This window comes from Rattus norvegicus, chromosome 10 (assembly GCF_036323735.1).
Source record: "Rattus norvegicus strain BN/NHsdMcwi chromosome 10, GRCr8, whole genome shotgun sequence".
Lineage (NCBI taxonomy): Eukaryota > Metazoa > Chordata > Mammalia > Rodentia > Muridae > Rattus > Rattus norvegicus.
This window is the reverse complement of record NC_086028.1, coordinates 29,173,356-29,194,168: the sequence shown is the minus strand read 5'-3', so window position 1 is coordinate 29,194,168 and position 20,813 is coordinate 29,173,356. Positions and strand designations below refer to the sequence as shown.

The window sequence follows — 20,813 nt, the reverse complement described above, 5'->3', positions numbered from 1 at the left end:
ATGGAATGGTCAAGAGGGAGAATGAAGCCAGACACAAGGTGGTCCAAGGGTCATAGAACGCAAGTACTTAGGGAAGGAGAAGGAGCTGGTGGGAAAGGAGGACATGCCATTGAATAGGCAACGCCATTTTTGTTTCTTCATTTGTTTGCTGGCTGGCTATAAACGGCATAGAAGTGGGGCTCAGATCCATTTTTGCTACTTTGTTAAATGCATCAACCAGGCTTGCTATAGCAATACACTACCCAACCCAGAGACAAAGGGCTCTTTTTTCACTCCTGAGAAGTCTTGTCCTGCTGCAGATTAGTTGCGGCTTTGATCGCAACATCAACCCCCACTCGCTCCAGGACCTGGTGGAAAGATCAGATTCTGTCAGGAAAACACGGTTCTCAGAAGGAGAGGAGCAAGCTCTCCTCTGAAGCAGGGAGCCTCTAAAAGCTCCTATCTAGGTCCCTACACCCATTCTGCTGACTGAAGCTTGACATGCATCCAAGCTCAAAGAAACCCTTGGGAATCACAGCAAATTACAAATGGTAGTGGGTGAATGCATACGGACTCGCAATTGAACATGGCTAGAGAATAATTGGAAACAATACCCCCTTCACCAAGCAGCATTTAAGAGCCACTCAGAGATATTATTGAGTGGGAGGAAGGAAGGAAGAGGAAGGAAGGAAGGAAAATGGTCGGGAAGACGGGTGATCAGAATGTAGGCAGAGCTATTGGCAGAGAATACTTCCATGGCTGGAAGAAGCATTCTCTGAAGGGTATGGCCATTGTTGTGATACCCACGCTCCAGGGGATAGCCCCATACTTGTTCAGTAACCGAACCTAGTGGATTAAAAGAAGCTATAGATGTAGAAAGAGGATGTGTTGTTGGGGAAATAGTGCAGAGTTGGAGGGGGTAATGAGGGTGCATATGATCATAATTCGTTGTGTATATGTTAGAAATCCTCAAGAATAAATAAAGAAATTTGCGTTAAAAATGTGCAGCCAGGGGCTTGAGAGATGGCTCAGTGTTTAAGAGTACCTACGGCTCCTACAGAGGAACTAAGTTCAATTCACAACACCCATGTCAGGCAGCTCACAACTGTCTATAACTCCGACTCAAGGAAGATCCAATGCCTCCACAGGCAAGTACACTCACATGAACAGAGGCGGACACATGGACGTAATTACATGTGTTCATATACAGGGATAACACCATCTCTACAATCTGATTGTTGCAGAAAATTCCTCAGGCAGCCATATTGCTTGTGGCCACCTATAGGGCACTTCTGTTCCTCACCTTCCCTAAACCACGCTCACCCTTTTGATTGAGAGTTTATGTAGACATCTATAAACAGGCACTCTTTGATCTGAAGTTGGGACATAGTTACCGTTTGTCTGGTTCACAGCAGATTAACAAGATCTCAAAGTTGAAGGTGATTGTATGCACCGTGTACCTCTGTGGCAGGGAACAAGACGTTCTACATCTTTCACTTGGAACAGGGTCAGTCCATGCTTTCCCAGGACACAGGGATGGCATCACTAAACTGAGTGCTGGTCTGGAGTTTTTTTCAGGGGGGAGGGGTGGGAGAAGAAGAAGGATTGGCTTTGCAAGCAACAAAATAAACAAGAACTTTGCTGTTGTGTGATTTAGAAATATCCATGCAAGCCATCTTGATAACTTTATTATTTTTAATTCAAACTGATGAAAAATTCAAGGGAAATGCGATGCTCTGTGAGATTTTGCCTAATACTGAGTAGATCGTGTGGACTCTGATTGCAAAATAGGTTATGGGTGGCTGTGGGGAAAGGAGGTTGCTTAGGTTAAACTGCTACTCCTCTACTTCTGAAAGGTAGTGTGGCTGGTGTAGAAACCTTGAGGGGTACTTCTAATGGAGTCCTTGTAGATGAGATATTTTGAAAAGGCACTGTACTATGTGAACTGTGCTCAGATGGGAACTTTGATCCAGCAAATAGAACAACAAAACAAACATCAAAAGCAGAAACATTCCAAACTTGTTTCTGAATGAGGTTTGTGTGTATGTGGCATGCATGTATGTCTTGGTGTATGTGCCCGTTAATGGACTGAACTACACAGACGCTGATACACATACAGACACACGCGTGTACGCACACGCGCACACACATTCACACACACACGCACACACTACCATAGTTTGTGAATGGAATTGGAAACCCTGAGTAAATGCACCATTGTGGTGCCTTTCTTTCTGCGTGGTGCTGAATATCTTATATGAAAATTCTCCTTTCAATACTAAGATCATTTTAGATAATGAACACTGAATGAACCTCGAATCGCTGTGTTTAACATGACATGTGCCAGCAGATAGGAGACATCTTCGCTTAATATTCTCTTCATGCTAGCTGAAGTTTAGTAGAATTTCACGTGCGCACAAAAGAGCTTGTAGGTTAAATCTGATTGCTTTTGTTTTGCCATTTAGACTTCCTTCAGGATTCTGGGTTGTCAGACACCTTGAAACTTGGATGGAAGGGTGGACACCCACCTGGGTCTCTTGTTAGCCAAGCTTTTGGAACCCAAAGATCCAGCTACCTTGAGCCTGACTAGCTTCTTGGCACATGCCAACATGCCCTGCTCTTCAGACATTTGTAGAACAACCTCTTTGTTGGTACAACTTCTTTTTTGCTCTCATTTTTTGGGACAACTTCTTGGGTCTCAACCTCAATGTCCCATTCAAGGGCATGGCTTTCTTAACCCTCCCAGACTACCTAAATTCTGTCTTTTCTCCCTTTTACTGTCTGATGGCATCCTGTTCTCTCTCTCTCTCTCTCTCTCTCTCTCTCTCTCTCTCTCTCTCTCTCCCTCCCTCCCTCCCTCCCCCCCTCTCTCCCCTCTCTCCCCTCTCTTCTCTTTCAGTTGTCTTTTTAAAAAATCTGTTTCCTCTTCTACCAGGATGTAATGTCAGAGGCAGTGTCTCCCTCGCACCTAGCAGAACATCTGTTACATGGATGATCACAAGGTACTTGCTGAATGAACAACTTACTTAGACTGGGTTACTTGGCTTGAGGTCTATTTTCTTTGAGAGATAGAGAGAGGACTTAGGGACTTTAGAAGAAAGATTTTTAGAAGGTTTTATCTCACCCCCGAAGTCACCAGATCCACACTAACTGATAGCACTTGAGTTATTTTTATTCTGTTCCATGAATAACCCAGGGCTTATTTATGCTTCTGTCATTGGCTTTTTGATTTGTGTCCAGCTTCATTTTAGAACAAATACCGCGGCTATGAGCATTCAAACACAGCAGTGTGCATTTGCAATGGTTACCCCGAAGCCTGGGGACAGAATGGCAGGGCGAGAAGGTGGGAGCATGCTTAACATTTGTGAGGCAAAGCCTGTTTCTTTCCCAGAGTAGCCATTCTATTTGTCCCTCCCAGAAGCCTCACATGAGCCTTCCCGTTGCTCTACTTCCTTGGCAACATTGGATTTTTATCAAATTTCTTAACATTGGCTAATCTTGTGGGTGCAAAACAGTGGTTTCAATTTCACAAGTCTAATCTGTTTAGACCAGAGGTTGTAAACCAGCTGTGCATGCTGGAACAGACCTGCTGTCTAGATGACAAACACAGATGTGTACTGTTTGACCTGAAGGGTGACTTTGTTTTTTGAGCTGAAAAATTGTTAGTGGCCAACACTTAAAGGTAGGAAGATTTAGAGTCTGCATTTCTATATTTTCTTGTGAGAAACAGTGTCACAATAAAAGCCTCTATTTACACATGGCAACTGCTGTCTGTAACTAAGGAACACCTCACTGTACCTGTTGGGCAGGACATGTATTTGGAATCAGTTACGGTCCCTTAACTAAGCTATGGCTTTTGTTTATCTCAGCATCTAGGCTCTGACAGGCTTTTTAATCATCTGACCTGCTTCGAGTATTTATGAAACAGAGAAGAACCACAGGAATGATCTAGGGGCAGATGGATCGCTTTCCTAACCAGGTATGGAAACAGGACCCTAGATAAATGCTGGAACTGTTACTTAGCTCAGTCACTTGAGTCTAAAGCATGTCCCTAGTCTTCCTTCAGCCATGACCTCCTCTCGCTTTTGATGCCTGTAGCCCAATTGATTGAATTTATCTTGTGCCATGGAATCTTTGCCCTGGTTGTTCTGAGAATGTGGGTATTGGGATCTATTTTTCTCTTTTGACGAAAGCACCTTGGTCTTTGATACTGTGCATTTATATGTCTGGCTTTTGGTTGTTCATCTATTTGTTTTTTGGCCCTTCATAATCCCTGTGGGTGGTATGGCAGTTTGAATAGGTTTAGCCTACAGAGATTCATGTGTTTGAATGCTTGGCTACAAGGAATGGCATTATTAGGAGGTGTGTCCTTATTGAAGTAGGTGTGGCCTCATTGGAAGAAGTACAACACTGTGTACACAGGCTTAAGCTCTGCCTGGTGTGGAATCAGAGCCTCCTCCTCGCTGCCTACAAAGGACAGTCCCTTTCTACTGCCTGCAAATCAAGATGTAGAACTCTCAGCTCATCTAGCACCATGTCTGCCTGCAGATTGCCATGCTTCCTGCCATGATGATAATGGACTGAACCTCTGAAACTGTAAGTCAGCCCCAATTAAATGTTATCTTTTGTAAGAGTTGCCCTGGTCATAGTGTCTCTTTTCATCAATAAAACCCTAACTAAAACAGATGGTGATCTGAAGGTGGGAATTCATTCATTCATTCATTCAACAAACATTTACTGAGAGATCACACTCCAGGCATTACAAATGGCACTAAGATGTGAGGCGACGTTATGACTTTCAAGAATCTGACAGAACTCTGAAGATAAGAACCACATTGGGTCATTTAGCCATTCTTACAATATATATTATAGTGAGAATGATTCCTTTGGGTCCCGTACTGTACAACAAGAAGCTGCAAAGCAAAACCAGAAAAATATTCTGGTCTTATGCTAGTTATGGATTAGCAAAAATACAGATGTTCTGGACCCATGGATCCAGGAGTTTTATACTGGGATGGGCAAGGTGAGACTTAGATGAAGTGAAGGGAGAGGAGAAACTGATCAATAAAGAAGGAAATGGACAGGAATATTTTGCATCTCCACACAGAGGAGTCAGCGTGCATGAATGCTTCCAGAGGGCAGGGCCAACTCATGGTCTTGGAAGCAGAGGCAGAGAAGGCAGAACTAAAAATGGCAGGAGTGGGGTAAGAATACACAGAAAAAGTTATAGGTATGGTCCAAGTTCCCAAAAGGCAAGTATCTGAGTGCTGAAATACAGGCGCAGGTACTTGAAATAAGTTGTTGTTGAACCAGCTCAACATGCCCATCAATGGAGGTGTAGATGACTATTCTAGAAATGTAGCAGCTCACAGAGAAGATGCCTAACAGGCAGGCTGTCTTTTAACAAGTCAGGGGATGATGGTAGTTGAACATCTCAGAGAACTGGAAATCCCAAACTTTAGAGCTAAGGCAACTATAAGAGAAATCCTGTAAGCCTGGAAACAATAAAAATGGATGGCTCTCCTTTAAACCAGAGAAGGAATGGCCTCTCCCAGGCATCCACCATCCCTGAAAAGAGAAAAATTGCTACCTGCAGAGGATGAGCTGAAATAGATCCGTAATGAAGTAGCCCCGAGTCATTGGCAGCACTTGGCTCTTGACTGAAGGCATCAAGTCTTATTTCCTTAGCTCTCCCCTCAATTGCTCACCCCCAAGGCTTCCCAGCAGACATTCCTAATAAGGACATTATCTCCGGAATGTCTGGGCACTAAGACTCTAGTCCACACTGACTGTGGCTTTTTCCAAGCTCACAACCAAATTCTAAAACATCCTTGGGGGTGGATTCTTTTTGACCCAGTGGCACTCTTACCACTGGAGTTTTGTTGATCATAAAATTCATTATAATAGATTCCTGGAAACCATAGTTAGGAAGTGAGAGATCACCTTGCTGCCCTGTGGTCAAATGTTTTGTTTGCTTGTTTGTTTTGTTATTGTTGTTAATTTATCAGGAATCAAGGGGAAAAACCTCCTGGTGTCCTAAAGCTTCCTATGATCTGTGTCTCTTTGCAGATAGGGGTACCTCCTACAAAATCACCAGGATGCTAGACCACAAGTCTGCATACCCTTGCTGAACCATCCAGAACTCTCTGATTGGTCTCTACATCTTGGCGTTTATATTATCTGTATCTGATTTCTTTCCCCCATGTCTTGGTTCTTCTTGGTCCTTGGCCAGTAACTATTTGCAGAATATATTAGTGACACACACAATTCAAGGACAATTCAATGAAAGAAGATTTTCATCCTTCTTTGCTTGCTCCTGTCATATTGAGTCAATTGGTAGAATCATAAAGAGACTGGGAAATATTTTTCAGCCAAATTAAATAAAGATAGACTGGAAGGGGGTATATCAAACTGATTAAGAGCATAAGATGTAGAATCAGTGATCTAGGTTATTAGCTAAGGACACGGGCAAGTTCAGTAATTTCTTTATTTTGATTTCTCCATTTCTAAAACATGGCTTGAAATAATAGCTATCTGTAGTTGGAATAAGATAATGTATCAGCACAGGGCTGACCAGCAGCCAGGCCACCAACAAGTCTATGGACAGCCTAACTGTCTGCGGATACTGCGGTTTGAATTGGGCAAAGAAGTAGATTGCTTTCCTGCCACTTAAACTCAGCCTCCAATTGCAATAACTTTCAGGACCCAAGGTGCGCATAGCTATAGAGAGACACAAGCCATAAAGACCATAAAATAAGGAACAACAAACACTCACAAACTCACTGTATACTGATCCAATGCATCTGCTCCTCCCCCACCTGTCTTTGCCCGTATTCATAGGGAAAACTTTTGTAGACTTTCCATATGATGGGATCTTAGAAGGGTAGATGTCTGTCTTCAGTACTTGAGCTTCTCTTGTGTGGCTATAAGACTTCATCTGATAAGCCATTGTATTTTTCAGCAGGAGTTTAGTATGATTGGTTGATGTATTTAATCACTGTATTTTTTTTAGTTTAGTTTGTATGTGATGTATGTGAGCATATGCATATGAATGCAAATATATGCCTCAATGGACACATATGCAGAGGTCAGATAACCGCATCTACCACTCTCCTTACTATTCTCCTGAGGAAGGGTCTTCCACTGAACCCGAAGCTTATCATTTTGATTGGGTAGCTGGAGATTCCATGATCTACCCCTCTGCTCCCTATCGCTGTGCTTACAGGCACATCTAACCATGCTTAGCCTTTTATGTGAGTGCAGGAATTCAAACTCAGATCTCACGCTTGCACAGAAAGTGCTTTCCCCCCGCTGATCCACGTCCCTATCCCCGCTACTTATTCCTACAATGATCTTTTATTCGAGTTATTGTCTAATCATGTAAAGTTCCTTTTTTAGATTCTGTTTAGTGAAATCAGAAAGACCTTAATTAAAAATGAGGCAAATAATAAGAAATAAGGTTGCATTAGTCAGCTTTCCGTTGCTATGACAAATTATCTGAGAATAGTCACCTTGAAGGAGAGGAAAGACTCATTTTGGATCATGGCTCAGGGGTATGCATCCATGGTCATTTCGTTCTGATGCCTTGGGTGTATGTTCAAGTAACACATAATTGCAGAAGGATTTAGTGGGAGACACTGTTATTGCCAGTAAATGGACAAAGGAAGGAGGGTCCCTATCAGCACTTAGAGAGCATGCCCTCTATAGCATACTTCCTCTAAGTAGGCTCCACCTCTCTTTTGATCACTTCTGAGCCATGTCAGCAGCTGGGAACAAACCTTCAACAAACAAACTCTTTTTTTTCCCCCCTCCATCTTTATTAACTTGGGTATTTCTTATTTACATTTCGAGTGTTATTCCCTTTCCCGGTTTCCCTGCCAACATCCCCCTAACCTCTCCCCCTCCCCTTCTCTATGGGTGTTCCTCTTCCCATCCTCCCCCCCATTACCGCCCTCCCCCTAGCAATCATGTTCACTGGGGGTTCAGTCTTGGCAGGACCAAGGGCTTCCCCTTCCACTGGTGCTCTTACTAGGCTATTCATTGCTACCTATGAGGTCAGAGTCCAGGGTCAGTTAATGTATAGTCTTTAGGTAGTGGCTTAGTCCCTGGAAGCTCTGGTTGGTTGGCATTGTTGTTCATGTGGGGTCTCGAGCCCCTTCAAGCTCTTTCAGTCCTTTCTCTGATTCCTTCAACGGGGGTCCCGTTCTCAGTTCAGTGGAACAAACAAACTCTTAAGGACATTTAAAATCCATGCCATCAGCCTTAAGAAAATTGCCATGGACTACACAAGGCTGGTTAGGATCTATGGACTGATGGTTAGAAGTGACCCCATTCTGCACACATTGATTTTTCCCATAAGTAGCTATGAAACCCTAGAAATTTATCTCACTTGTCTGCCTGTGAAGTGAATGAGTCCAGTTGGAATGTTCTGACATTTGGTTAGGCAAAGTGTTGCCTTTAATGGTGATGTTTGGGGGTTGATTTAGCTCCTCAGGACCTGCTTCATAGAGAGGTGGGCAATGTTGAGGGTGAACTCATGTGTAGTGCCAGGGACACACCACAGAATGTAATTATCCTCCAGCTATCACTCTTTTTAATCTCAGCCCTAAGCTGCCTTCCTTTAACACTGAAAATGCCCATTTACAACACACAGATTTGAATTTGACTAGTCACTGCCACCAACATGTGGTCATTGCAAACTTCTTTTTCCGCATTTCCTTTTCTTATGACCTTGGAAAATAAATGTTTTACCCCTCTTAAATAAGTGCTTTCAGTAAGCCTTCTCTCTATTCTATGACTCTTCTGCCAATAGCTATCATTTGCTAAGCTCTTAGCATGCACCAAGGACTCTGTATGCACCAAGGACTCTGCAGAGCCCTTTAAGCATATTATATTGTTTAATCTGGCAACCATTGGAAGAGGGAGGTATTACTGTTATAACCTTGCTCCACAACAAGACAAGTCAAGCCCAATGAGTGGGGTGACTTCTGTAAGTTCATGTAGCCTGCGAGGGGTGGAACTGGAATTCAAACACAGATCTCTTAGATTCCAAAGTTTGCCATTTAACAGTATTTAGTTTATATGATTAGCACCTTTCATCTCTTTCTAAAAATAATAGAGCAAAAAATGAAGGGTACAAGGGACAAAGACTATGAATTTCTTTTTAAAATTTGAATGTATTCCAGATACATTGACAGGACAGGGTCCAATTAGGTTATGAAGATGGTAACTGCATTGGTCACACTAATGCATGAAAATGGTCACAGAAAGGGACTCTTGTGCAGACTTGAGCCAGAGCCATCAGCCTCTGCCAAAACATTCTTAATATAGACTATTAAGAGTTTTATAGGGCTGGAGAGATGGCTCAGCGGTTAAGAGCACTGACTGCTCTTCCAGAGGTCCTGAGTTCAAATCCCAGCAACTACATGGTAGCTCACAACCATCTGTAATGGGATCTGATGCCCTCTTCTGGTGTGTCTGAAGATAGTTACAGTGTACTCATTTACATAAAATAAATAAATCTTTAAAAAAAGAGTTTTAGATTTTTTCTTTTCTTTCTTTCTTTCTTTTTTTTTTTTTTTTTTTTTTTTGCAAATCACCTCCTTGATATATGGGTTTCTACAGAGAAGTCAGGAAGTCTTGTAGAATGTTAGCTTGCATTAATTCTTGGAGAGTCTAGCTGTGGCTAGATGTGTGGAGCAGGCTACAAACAAAAGATTCCTAGGATAGCCAGATTTAAATTAAAAACCTCAAAACTAGGGTTATAGCTCGGCTCATAAAAACCTTGCACCAACCTGAGGACCTGAATTCAGATCACCAGAAAGCTCAAGCTCACTGTGGTGGCATATGTCTTGTCTTAGTTTGAGGTTTTTATTGCTGTGCAGAGACACCATGACCAAGGCAACTTTTATAAAGGAAGACATTTAATTGCAGGTGCCTTACAGTTTCAGAGAACTAGTCCGTTATCATCATGGCGGGAAGCATGGCAGCGTCCAGGCAGATATGGTGCTAAAGAAGGAGCTGAAATTTCTACATCGTGATCCAAAGGCAGCTGAAGGTGACTGTGTCGTACTGGACAGACTTGAGCATATATGAGACCTCAATGCCTGCTCCCATTCTTGCACCAACAAGGCCACACTTCCTAACAGTGTCACTCGCTCTCTGTGAGTCAGGCACTCAGACACATGAGTCTATGGGAGCCAAACCACCTCATGATTATAAACTGGGTTCTTCCTGCTGGTGGTAGAGGGGTGGAGACAGGTGGAACCCTATTGCTTGATAGGTAGAGCTGAATTAGTGTACTCTGTGTCTCAAAGTATAAGGTGAAAGATGACTGAAGAAGATATCCAACTTTGGTCTCTGGCTTCCACACATGTTCATAGGCACGCGCACAAACACACGCACACACACAGACACAGACACACACACACACACACACACACACACACACACACACACACACAAATATTTTCTACATAAACACAGATCTTCTCCACCTAGGTGTGATAGCCCATGCCAGCAATTCCAGAACCTGGAGAGTTGAAACAGGAGGATCATGATGAGTTCAAGATCAGCATGAGCTATGTAGCAAGATGCAGTCTCAAAAACAAAGCAGAACAAAGCAAAATCATCTGCCCAGCTTCTAGTCCTTTATCACCCCGAGCCAATTTCATTGACTTAGGGTGTGGAAAGATTTCTCATCATCCAAGTTCCCTAATGTTTTATGTAAGCAACCTGCAGGAGTGTAGATAGACACATGTGCATATGATTTCAGGGGTGAAGTACCCCGCTAAAATAATACTTACAATGTCTTGGCTGATTGACTGGTTGGGATGAGGATCCAGGGATCTGGAGCAGGTCTGCATCCCAACACTGAACATGTTTTCCTGGGAGATATGCGTCTATAGTAAGTGTGTGATGTTGAAAAGCACAGCAACCGACTTTCACAACGCTTCAAACTTCATAGCCATCTTGTAGACTGGGCAGGGCAAATGGCACTGATCTCGACAACAGGTTTGGGGGAATTCAAGTGCCAGTCGTGTTAAATTTGAGCACGTCACTGAGTCTTTTAGGACCACGTCTCTTCTTTGGTAATGTGGAGATGATCATGTGACCGCCATGAAGGAAAGGCCTGAGTACCCAGTGATAACAGTGGAAGTGCAGTGACTGGGGCAGTGGGAGCACATAGCGCTGTGCCCGCCATGGAGACGGCCTTGAATAACTAGGAATTAGCAGAGAGGAGGCTCGGTCTCAGATAGTCCCTCAACTCCAGGTCTTTCTTGTTTAATAATTTATGATAAAGCACAATGCGTCCATTTTATCTCATTTTTCTGTTGTTTATCTGCTCTCTGTAGGTGTGTAAATAGAGATAACTATATATTGTTTTTGCTTTATGTTTCATGTAAATTAATATCTCTTCAGAAAAACTAGTAGAATGATCAGGAATTATACTAGACAATAAATTATAAATCACAACACTGCAAAATACTTTTTGTGTCTGAATGTGCATGTGTGTGGGACGGTGAGTGTGTACATGTCTATATGTGTGTGTGTGTGTGCAAATGGGAGTCAGACATTGATGCTGAGTGCCCTCCATCACTGTTTACCTTATTTTTAGAGACAAGGTCACTCACGGAACCAAGAGCTGGCTAGTTCGGCTAGGTTGGCTGGCCCGTGAGCCTCAGGGATCCTCAGTCTCTCCCACAAACCACACCTGGCTTTTTGTGAGTGCCAGGAATTATACTTACGCTCTTAGGATTTTGTGACACGCACTCTACCATCTGAGCAATGTCCCTAGCCCTACAAGTTTTCCTGAAGACATACTCATAAAACCTTTATCCTTTGAGTCACAGGAGTCACTATTCCTATTTAAGATAAAATGTAATAATTTGTACAAAATTATGAATAATTAAGACACATACATCGCTGTCACGGTGTGTTCCTGGATTTCTCTGGGGTCTTTTCCCATCCCTACTCCCCAAGGTAACTGTCCCCATCCCTGTCACCTCTCAGATCTCCACCAAGGTGTTACTTTGTCTTTTCCCTGATCCCCTCCTGACTTCAATCACCCTCCTTCCTATCCCCATGTAGCCAACTTACTGTATCTGTTTCTGAGGTGGATGGGGGTGGGATTCTGTGTCTCACATCTATTTTTCTCATCAGACTGTGATTAATAAGGAAGCAGTACCCTCCCGGGATATGTTCCTCACTCTCTCTCCCTCTCCTTTCTGACTGAAAAGAGCAAATGGGCAGTTTAGTTTGGTCATTGACCCCTCTGGGCCCCCAGAGCAGCCGCTGCTCTGAGTCCTCACACCACATTTTCAGGCAGGTAACATTTTATTCGCTTAACACTCAAGGGACTAGGAGGGTCAGATCAGGTGGAGATCTTGCTTCAGATTACAGGGCAGGCAAGCGACAGAGAGGACTGATAGCCTCTGTCAGAATTTTCTTAGGCCCCAGTGATGAGCGGAGGCTCTGCAAACCTCCAGAGAGCCAGATACCAGGACCTGGGACTCTCACCAGACAGCTGTGACTAGCTGGCTAGCAATTAGAGGAGCAATCATCAGAAATCAAGTCTCCCTGACTAATGAGGTGCCTGAAATTGAGATGTCATTTATACTCACTTCCCTCCTAGCCGACTGGGATCTAAATTCCAATGCATTAAGGAATCTTTATTTTATTTTCACTTTTTTGAGTCAGGGAAATTGAAACACTCAGATGATTTAAAGCACACCTTCTCATCGAGGGTAAAGGTAAAACAAGTCTCTATATTAATTTTTTAATGATCATTTTTTCAGGACTTACAGATCTTGCTGGAACAGATGTGCCACAAGTATGGACAGTTTCCAGTGTCCCGTTAAAAACTGGGATGCCTCAGGAGCTATAAAAATAAAACTCTAAACACAATTTCAGCCTGGCAGAGGCTGGGTAACCATTCTGGATTGGACAAAAATATCTAATTGGCTGAAGGACAGAGGGCCAGAGCTTTCCAATTGGTGAGCTTCTTCTGTGGAGATTAAATGGAAGCATGAGATTGTCATCAGTTGTAATTATAGAAATGGTTTCTTTGTGTCTGTCTCTCTTTCTCTCTGCTGAAGCTGTAGCCTGGGCTACTGCTGGTATAACTTGTTCCTTAGGCTAGAAAGGACTGTGGAAAGTGTATCTGAACTATCTCGAGACCTACTTATGCCTTTTGGACAAAGGAAGAATTCATCTCAACTGCCCCCTTTCTCCTCAAGCCATTTAGCTTTTCTGGGAGTTGCAGAAGAAATGAGTTGTGGGCTAAAGGTACATTTTAACTTCACTGTTGATGGAAGGACGCCACCCCTCTAAGAGAGGCGCAGATTCCAGCAGTAGCCAGAGGGACGCAGTAGACACTCATTCTTTTGGGATGACGGTAAATATAAATCCACTCCTCATGTTCTAGGCTTCTCATGTGACCACCTTTTAAAAATTTTATTCATTTATTATTGGATAGTTTATGTATTTACATTTCAAATGTTATCCCTTTTCCTGGTTCCCTCTTCCCATCCCCTGTCTCCCTGCTTCTGTGAGGATGCGCCCCCTCCAACCCACCCACTACCACGTCACTGCCCTGGCATTCCCCTACACTGGAGAAACAAGCCTTCACAGGAGCAAGGGCCTCTCCTCCTGTTGCTGCCAGACAATGTCATCCTCTGCTACATATGCAGCTGGAGCCATGGGTCCCTCCATGTGTACTCTTTGGATGGGGGTTTAGTCCCTGGGAGCTCTCGGTCTGGTTGATTGATGTTGCTGTTCTTCCTATGGTGATCACCTCTTTCACTGTTTTCCAGCTATAATGTTTTAGCATGAGACAAAATTACTGCTGGTTGGGTATTACATTCCATATTTGGAAACCCTAAACACAAACTACTGACATGATGCTGCAAATAGAGACTTCCACACACCCAGGGTAGGTGATGAATTAGAGCTTAGTTCAATAACATATAAATAGATAGGTTCCTAGAAAAACCCAATACTTTGTGTGCTAACCTAGGAAATTTAGAGAGGAAAAAAATCCACACTAGATATATTAAAGTTCAATGTGTCCACAGTTTGTTGCATGCCCAAAAGATTATTGGAAAAAATATTGTATGAAGGAATGGAGGGAGGAGGAGCTGGATTTTATGGTCATTTTTGGCAACATAATGAGTTCGAGGTCATTCTTGGCTGTATGAGACTCTGTGTCCAAGTACATACCTTATTTTCTGTTGCTGTGATGAAACACTGACAAAAGCAACCTAAAGAAGAAAGGATTTGTTTGGGTCAACAGGGTACAGCCCATCATGGAACAGAAGTCAAGACACCAGCAGATTGAAGCTACTGGTCACAGCATGCAGAAGAAAACAGCGATGAATGCACACATGGGAGAATTTGTATCAGTTTCCCAACTCTTAGATAATCCAGGATTCTGTTTAGGGAAAGGTGCTCTCTACACAGTGGTTGGGTCTTCCTCTCTTCTTCAACAGAATCTAAACAATCCCCGACAAGCATGCCCGGAGGTTGATCATCTGGGGTTTTGTCACATTGGCAATTAACATTAACCACCACAGATCCCATCACTAAGTTCTCAAGCTCTGAAGAATTGTCATCAGACCTGAGCATGGAAAAATTCTAGAAACACTTTGCTCTAAGCAAATTAACATTCTTTTCCCGAGTCTGGTTTCTATGGAGGTCTGGTGACACAGACACCAGGGCTAAAGCATATTTACTGCTTACATTTGGAGGCCTATCAAAAGGCGATCTTTCAAAACTTTTACTCTGATATTAGGAATGGTCGATAACAATTACATGGCAATCTCTCCATGCCAGTCTATCGCACGCAAGTTGAGTTGCTAGATTGTATGAACCAGTGGAGAAAGAGCAAGGGAAGTGGGACTGACCACAGCCTTCTCCTGCGATGCTTCTATTGACATGGGAGACAGGAGTGGATGTTGTATGGGCTGGTAAAGGAACTAGACTTACGTGGCCATTCTGGGAATTAGAGAAGAGAAATGGAAACTTGAGAAGGGAGATAGGTCAGGCCTAGGGTTGTTCAGTGTGGTCTAGGCCAGTAGATAAGTCACAGAGGGATCTTCTGTAGCTGCTGAGGAACTCTGGGAATATGGCCCAGTGAGGCCAAGTTAACAAATCCACCATTGATTTTAATCTGGGCTAAAGTTAGAGAACTTAATCTGAGGGCAGAGAGAACTTCCTGATAGCAAAATGAGCTGCCCTTGCCAGCACCTATTATATGCTTATATGCAAATAACACTACTCAAAGAGGAAACAATGGGACTGAAGTCAGCATTTCCTTCACTGCTTATCTCAGTCACTATAACAAAATTCCCTAGAAGGTTAGCTTATAAAAAGTAAAGGATAGCTTTATAAGTCCCAGTCCAGGGTCAGATGGGCCATTATGTTTAGTCCTCTTAGGAGGAACATACAGGATGGCATGGAGGGATTGCACAGTCACACAAAATGACATCATCACCAGGCTGGCAGCAAGCAAGCCACAGCAAAAAGGAGAGAAAAGGAAAGAGGGGCTTGGGTGCCCCCATCCCATTTCACGGCATACTTAGATTACTTAGAGTCTCCTAGAAGTCTCTCCTTCCTGGAACTTTCAGCAACTCCTCAGTAGCTGGTGATTCCCTGAGGACCAAGCCTTTAACGCACAGGTCTTTAGGGATGTAAAATCTAAACTATAACACTAAGCTTATTTAACCATGAAATACTTTTATAATTGTGAGCCACTGCTAGGACACCAATGGGAGTCTGGAAAACAGCACATGATTGTATTAAATAGATTGCAAGAGACACTTCCAAATGAAACGATTCCTGCCAGAGGTTCTGAAGAATGCCTTCCATACTTTATAATATCTATAGGAAACAAATTAGCGTAATAAGATCATTTTAATTTATTAATGCACTAATGTGAATATTAGGAACATAAATATCCTCCCCTTCCCCCAACACAGTACCATATCAGGAATGCGATGTAGTTTTCCTTCTGATCCTGGCTGGTATGATCTAGAAAAAGCAGTGATGCAGGGGAAATGGGGAACAGCTAAAACATTTAAATCTCCCCATCATTCCCACTCTTCTTTCTCCTCATCAATCTCCTGGTTTTTGTGCAGTGCTCTGGTCTTGCCCCAGACCCTCCAGAGCCTTCATAGTGTGTGTCCCTATCTCTTTCCCTACCCTACTCTTCTCAATTTCCCTATATTTTCGTTCCCAGGAGGCTTTCCTGGTCCCTCGCCCCTCATTAGCACCCTCTTCCCCAAGAGAACAAGGTATCTCATATGCCCGTCCAGATGGAGTAGCAGCTGCTAATGAGTTGCTGGCTTGCTTCTTAGGTACCCATTTGTGTTTTTCTCAGAAGCTTTCTAAAATAAATGTGAGTGTGTGTGTGTGTGTGTGTGTGTGTGTGTGTGTGTGTAGAAGTCAGCCCTGGGGGAGGGCACAATTTGAAGAAAATTCCTCAGTCAAATCCAATATTTTTCATAATATATTATTACCCAGAGTGCTTTTACTCTACAGTCCCATGAGCCTCTGGAACTAGCCTTGAAGAAGAGAGGCAAGCAGACTGGGCATAAGTGATATGGGCTGGAGATGACAGAGAATGCTCTTGCTGGGCTCCTACTGCTCAACTATATTTCAGCCAGCTTCATCTTTAGGACCATGGTTCCATTATATTTCCAAGCTTATGTAAAGAGAAGGGGCATATGACAGAATGGCAAGAAGATTCTTTACCTGTTTCTTCCCCCAAACTACTGGGTATGAACGGAGGCCTGACTGTAGTCACTTATTATCCAATATGATATCATCTATGGTAGAGGTTAGCATGCATTAGAAAGAGCCTGCTGATTTTCTTTGGCTAATTTAAAAATAAGTAAAACCCAAAGGATCCATTCTTTCTTGCCATTAATTTGAAGGAAGGCAGATGGTGTGCCCAATAACCTGATTTGAATTGTCAATACAGCGCCTTCTTTTTTCTGCTAAGCACTAGCCATGAACTCTTAACTGATGTCATGTCAGGTAGTATAGACTGCACTCTGGGATACTGGGGAAAGGAGGTGATCAGGTTGTCACCACACACCCCTTGAGAAAGGGGATCTCAAGGGATGAGATAGGCTGGCTTTGATCTGTTGAGCCTGAAGAGCAAAATGTAGTAGAAAGGGATGAGTTGACAGGGAAGAGACGTTTTCCAAGAAGCTCTAATGAGTTGTTAATTTTTGAGGAGCAACTAGATCTCACCTACTGCCACCTGTCCATCACTTGTGAGTGCTTGGGGGGCAGTTGGAATGGTGCTGGCTGTCAGTGACACCAACCCTATTTGGGTGGAAGGGACATGGTGAAGAGAAAAGAAATATTGAACAACATGGGTTGAGATGACTTCCCAGCAAGATACAGAGATGGAGACCTAGGGACTAAATTTTTGATACTATATCATTGAGGAAAGTCCTGTATGTCAATAAATGAAATATGGTACCACACTGCTCTAAAGACTTACCTCCTTCACTGGGGACCAGAATCCAAGACTCCAGGCTTTTTCTTGCTTTTTCCACAAATGTCAACAAACTTGTTCCTTGCTTGTGTGCTTCATGAATGGTTTATTGATTTTTCTAATTCTGTTGATTTTTTTAAAATGTCAAATTTAAGTGGCTGAACTGGAAGATCAATAAGGTTCTTTCAGCCCTAAAATTCTATGATATATTCTATAATGTCGAGTAGGAGCAGGTATTGTTTTGTTGGTACAGAACATCAGGATCCCTAAGTCAGCCTTTCAGTGGTAGAATGGGGTTGTCTGGAGGGCGATCAGTCCTGGAGAAGAACTCACTGTACACAGCCACTTTTGCTCCGGTAATTAGCAACTATTGTGGAACATTCTACCTCCTCATGACCCATCCCACAAGTCCTCTCAGCTCTTCCTGATTCCCAGCCACATGAAGATGAACAATTGTATTCTACACTTTGGACAGTGTCAAGAACGAGACCCCTCTGCAAGGCAGCCTAAGGAGAGTCACTCTTGGGACTTTTGCAGAAGCAATTAAGAATGAGACTCCTTGGAACCACTAAAACACAGGTATGAACTTCAAGTTGTGTATGTGGTTCCTGATGGGTGTCTGGGCCAGAGGATTAAGCCAACATAGAAGAAATTAAAAAGTGAAGAGAGATGAATTCTTGGTGAATCTTGCCCAATGGTAGATTTAGATTTACCCATGGATGTTTCTGTCCAGTGAGGCAAAGCATTTGTTCTTTGATTGTGTTGTTAACCTTTTCACTGCCATGAGAGACGATCCCCCTGACTACCTATCTCCCTGGTATTCCAGTATTGATCTGGGAGAGGAAGCAGCCCTTATAATGAGCAGGCATGGTGAATGATAGCATCTAGTCAACTGAGCTGGCATAGTGAAAGACAGTATCCAGTCGATTGGGTTTGGAGAGAAGGCTTTGGCAGCATGCTTTGTTACATTGACAGTACTACTATCCACCATATGCCTAGTTGTGGTGGCTGTATGGAAGAGTAGGGACTTGGCATCAGAGTCATTTAACAACTCAGATTCTAGAATTGGCCAAGATCTACTAGTATGGGTCTGGTAAAGGACCCTGGAATGTTCTCTCTCAAAAGATTACAAGGTATTTTAGTTACTTTTTCTAACTGTGATCAAAATGACTGAGAGTCAAATTGAAAGGAGAAAGATTTAGTTTGCATTATGGTTTCAGGAGGTGCAGTCCAGGGTAGTTTGTTAAGCAGGTCATTGCAGTAGGAGCAGCCTGTCAAAGAGGAGGCTCTTTACCTCATGGGGTGTAGAGAAACGGAGAAAATCTGGACCAGTTCTAACGTCCAAAGACTTGTCCCTAGTGACCTACCTCCTTTTACTAGGTCTGACCTCTGAAAGTTCCCAAATCACATCACTAGCTGCAGACCAAGCATATGACACAATGAGCCTATAGGGGACACTTCATACACAAAGCGTCACACCAAGGTATATATTAAAGGTAAGACCTATTGTGGTGGTAACAAGAACTCTAACTTTGAAATTAGAAACTGAATCTAGTCTCTGTCCCTTATTGCTTGCATAACCTTGGGCTATTGACTTAACCTCTTTCAGTTTCACATTTCTAATTAGTCAAGTGGGGGGTTAAAAATGCCTAGGAGGCTTGTGAGAATAAATGAGATAAATCTACATATAAAGTATCTGACTCAATGTTTATTAAGCAGCTTTTGTTATCATTAAAACCTACAGCTATAAAACAATGAATGGAGGGGACCTTATGAACCTCAAAGGAACAAACCAATGCTGGGATCATCTAGTCCAGGTAGATGACGGAGTGTGAATATGTCTGGTGGTCAAGATCTGATGCGCTAAGAGCTGGGGATGTAACTCAATAGTAGTGTGGCCTAGCATAAGCAGTGCCCTAGGTTTATTCTACACTGGGAGTCAATCAGTTAATCAATCAACCAACCTATCAACAAGTCAACGAAATAATTGGTCGGTGTAGAGGCGCACTTCCTGAATCAAGTTCTGTGTGTGTCTAGGGCCTCCTGCTTCATGAATTTGTTTTTCTCAGCTGTAAAACAGGATTCATATTGATACTTCATGCTCAGATTTATCTTTGTTTTTTAATGAATATGATAATGAGTATGAAGGAAATAATACTAGTTTTATTATATCCATTGCCCTAATCTAATTATGTTGGTGGTTTTCCCTGGGACTCCACTTCTGCATAACCTTACTCCTCTGAGATGCTCTCCCATGGCCACCCAACTCTGTGTGTGTGTGTGTGTGTGTGTGTGTGTGTGTGTGTGTGTGTGTGTTCATGTGACTGTAAGTACACATGTGTGTGTCTGGTCATTGACCAGAGGACAATCCTATCATTCCTCAGGCATCACCCACACATTGTGTTTTGAGACAGGATCTTTCACTGGACTGGGACTTACCAAGTAGTTAAGCTGGTGGCCAGCAAGTCTCTTGTCTCTGCTTTCTTAGCGCTCGGATTACGATTATGTATCATCATACTTGACTTTATAAAATACTGCCGTCAAGGGGAACCAAACTGGGGTCTTCATGTTTGGGAGGGTAAACACTTTACAAACTGGGCAGTCATTTTATTACTAAATGGATCAAATAGATCAAATGGATCAATGAGATTCAGACAGAAGCCCTACTGCTCCTGACCTTCAGCTTGAGAAGGGATCCAGAGGAAAATGGTAAGGAGGACTACTTTGTGCTATAGGAACTTGGCTTGGTGCTAACAGCATGTACACCTGCAGCAATGTCTGAAACCTTAAACTGACATTTGCACAGTGTCAGTACATCATTCCTCATGGAGCTCCAGGAAGCCTCAGGGCCCCGTAAATAAAGCAAATGAAAAAGCTGTCATTGTTGGGCTTGTAAGTCACACTATGGATGGGGCGCTCTGGCTTTGTCTAATACATCTGCACAGGTACTCAAAACTGAAAGATCTCCTCACATAAATTCTTAGGTGAAAAAAATTTTTTTTTAAATCTGGTAGGTCACTCACTCAATGAGAAAATAACTAAAAAAGCAAGCTGTCCGTGTGGCGGTTTAGCAGAAAAGTTTGGAAGTGGTGGAGGAATCGAATTGTTTAGACCCAGCATAAAATCTCAGCTTCACCTTCTCATCTACTAAATTAGAAGCAGATCTTTAACATTGCTTTTAATCTTTACGTTCCAAGGTTCTTGGGTTCCAGCTCCTCTAATGTTCTCCAAAGCTGTTTCTCATAGGAACTTCAGGTCCCTTCTGCATTTCTAACAGTGGGAGCAGTGTGGGTGACATCTGCAGTTGAATCCAGGCCATGTTGTTGAG

General features: G+C 42.9%; 1 long non-coding RNA gene across 1 annotated transcript; it reads left to right on the top strand.

The window, feature by feature from the left end:
• The first annotated feature begins 2,850 nt into the window (after positions 1-2,850).
• Positions 2,851-4,581, top strand: LOC120095318 (uncharacterized). The gene is made up of 3 exons (XR_005490807.2): positions 2,851-2,981; positions 3,849-3,958; positions 4,362-4,581. It is a non-coding gene; the product is annotated as an uncharacterized LOC120095318 (long non-coding RNA).
• The last annotated feature ends 16,232 nt before the right edge of the window (positions 4,582-20,813 follow it).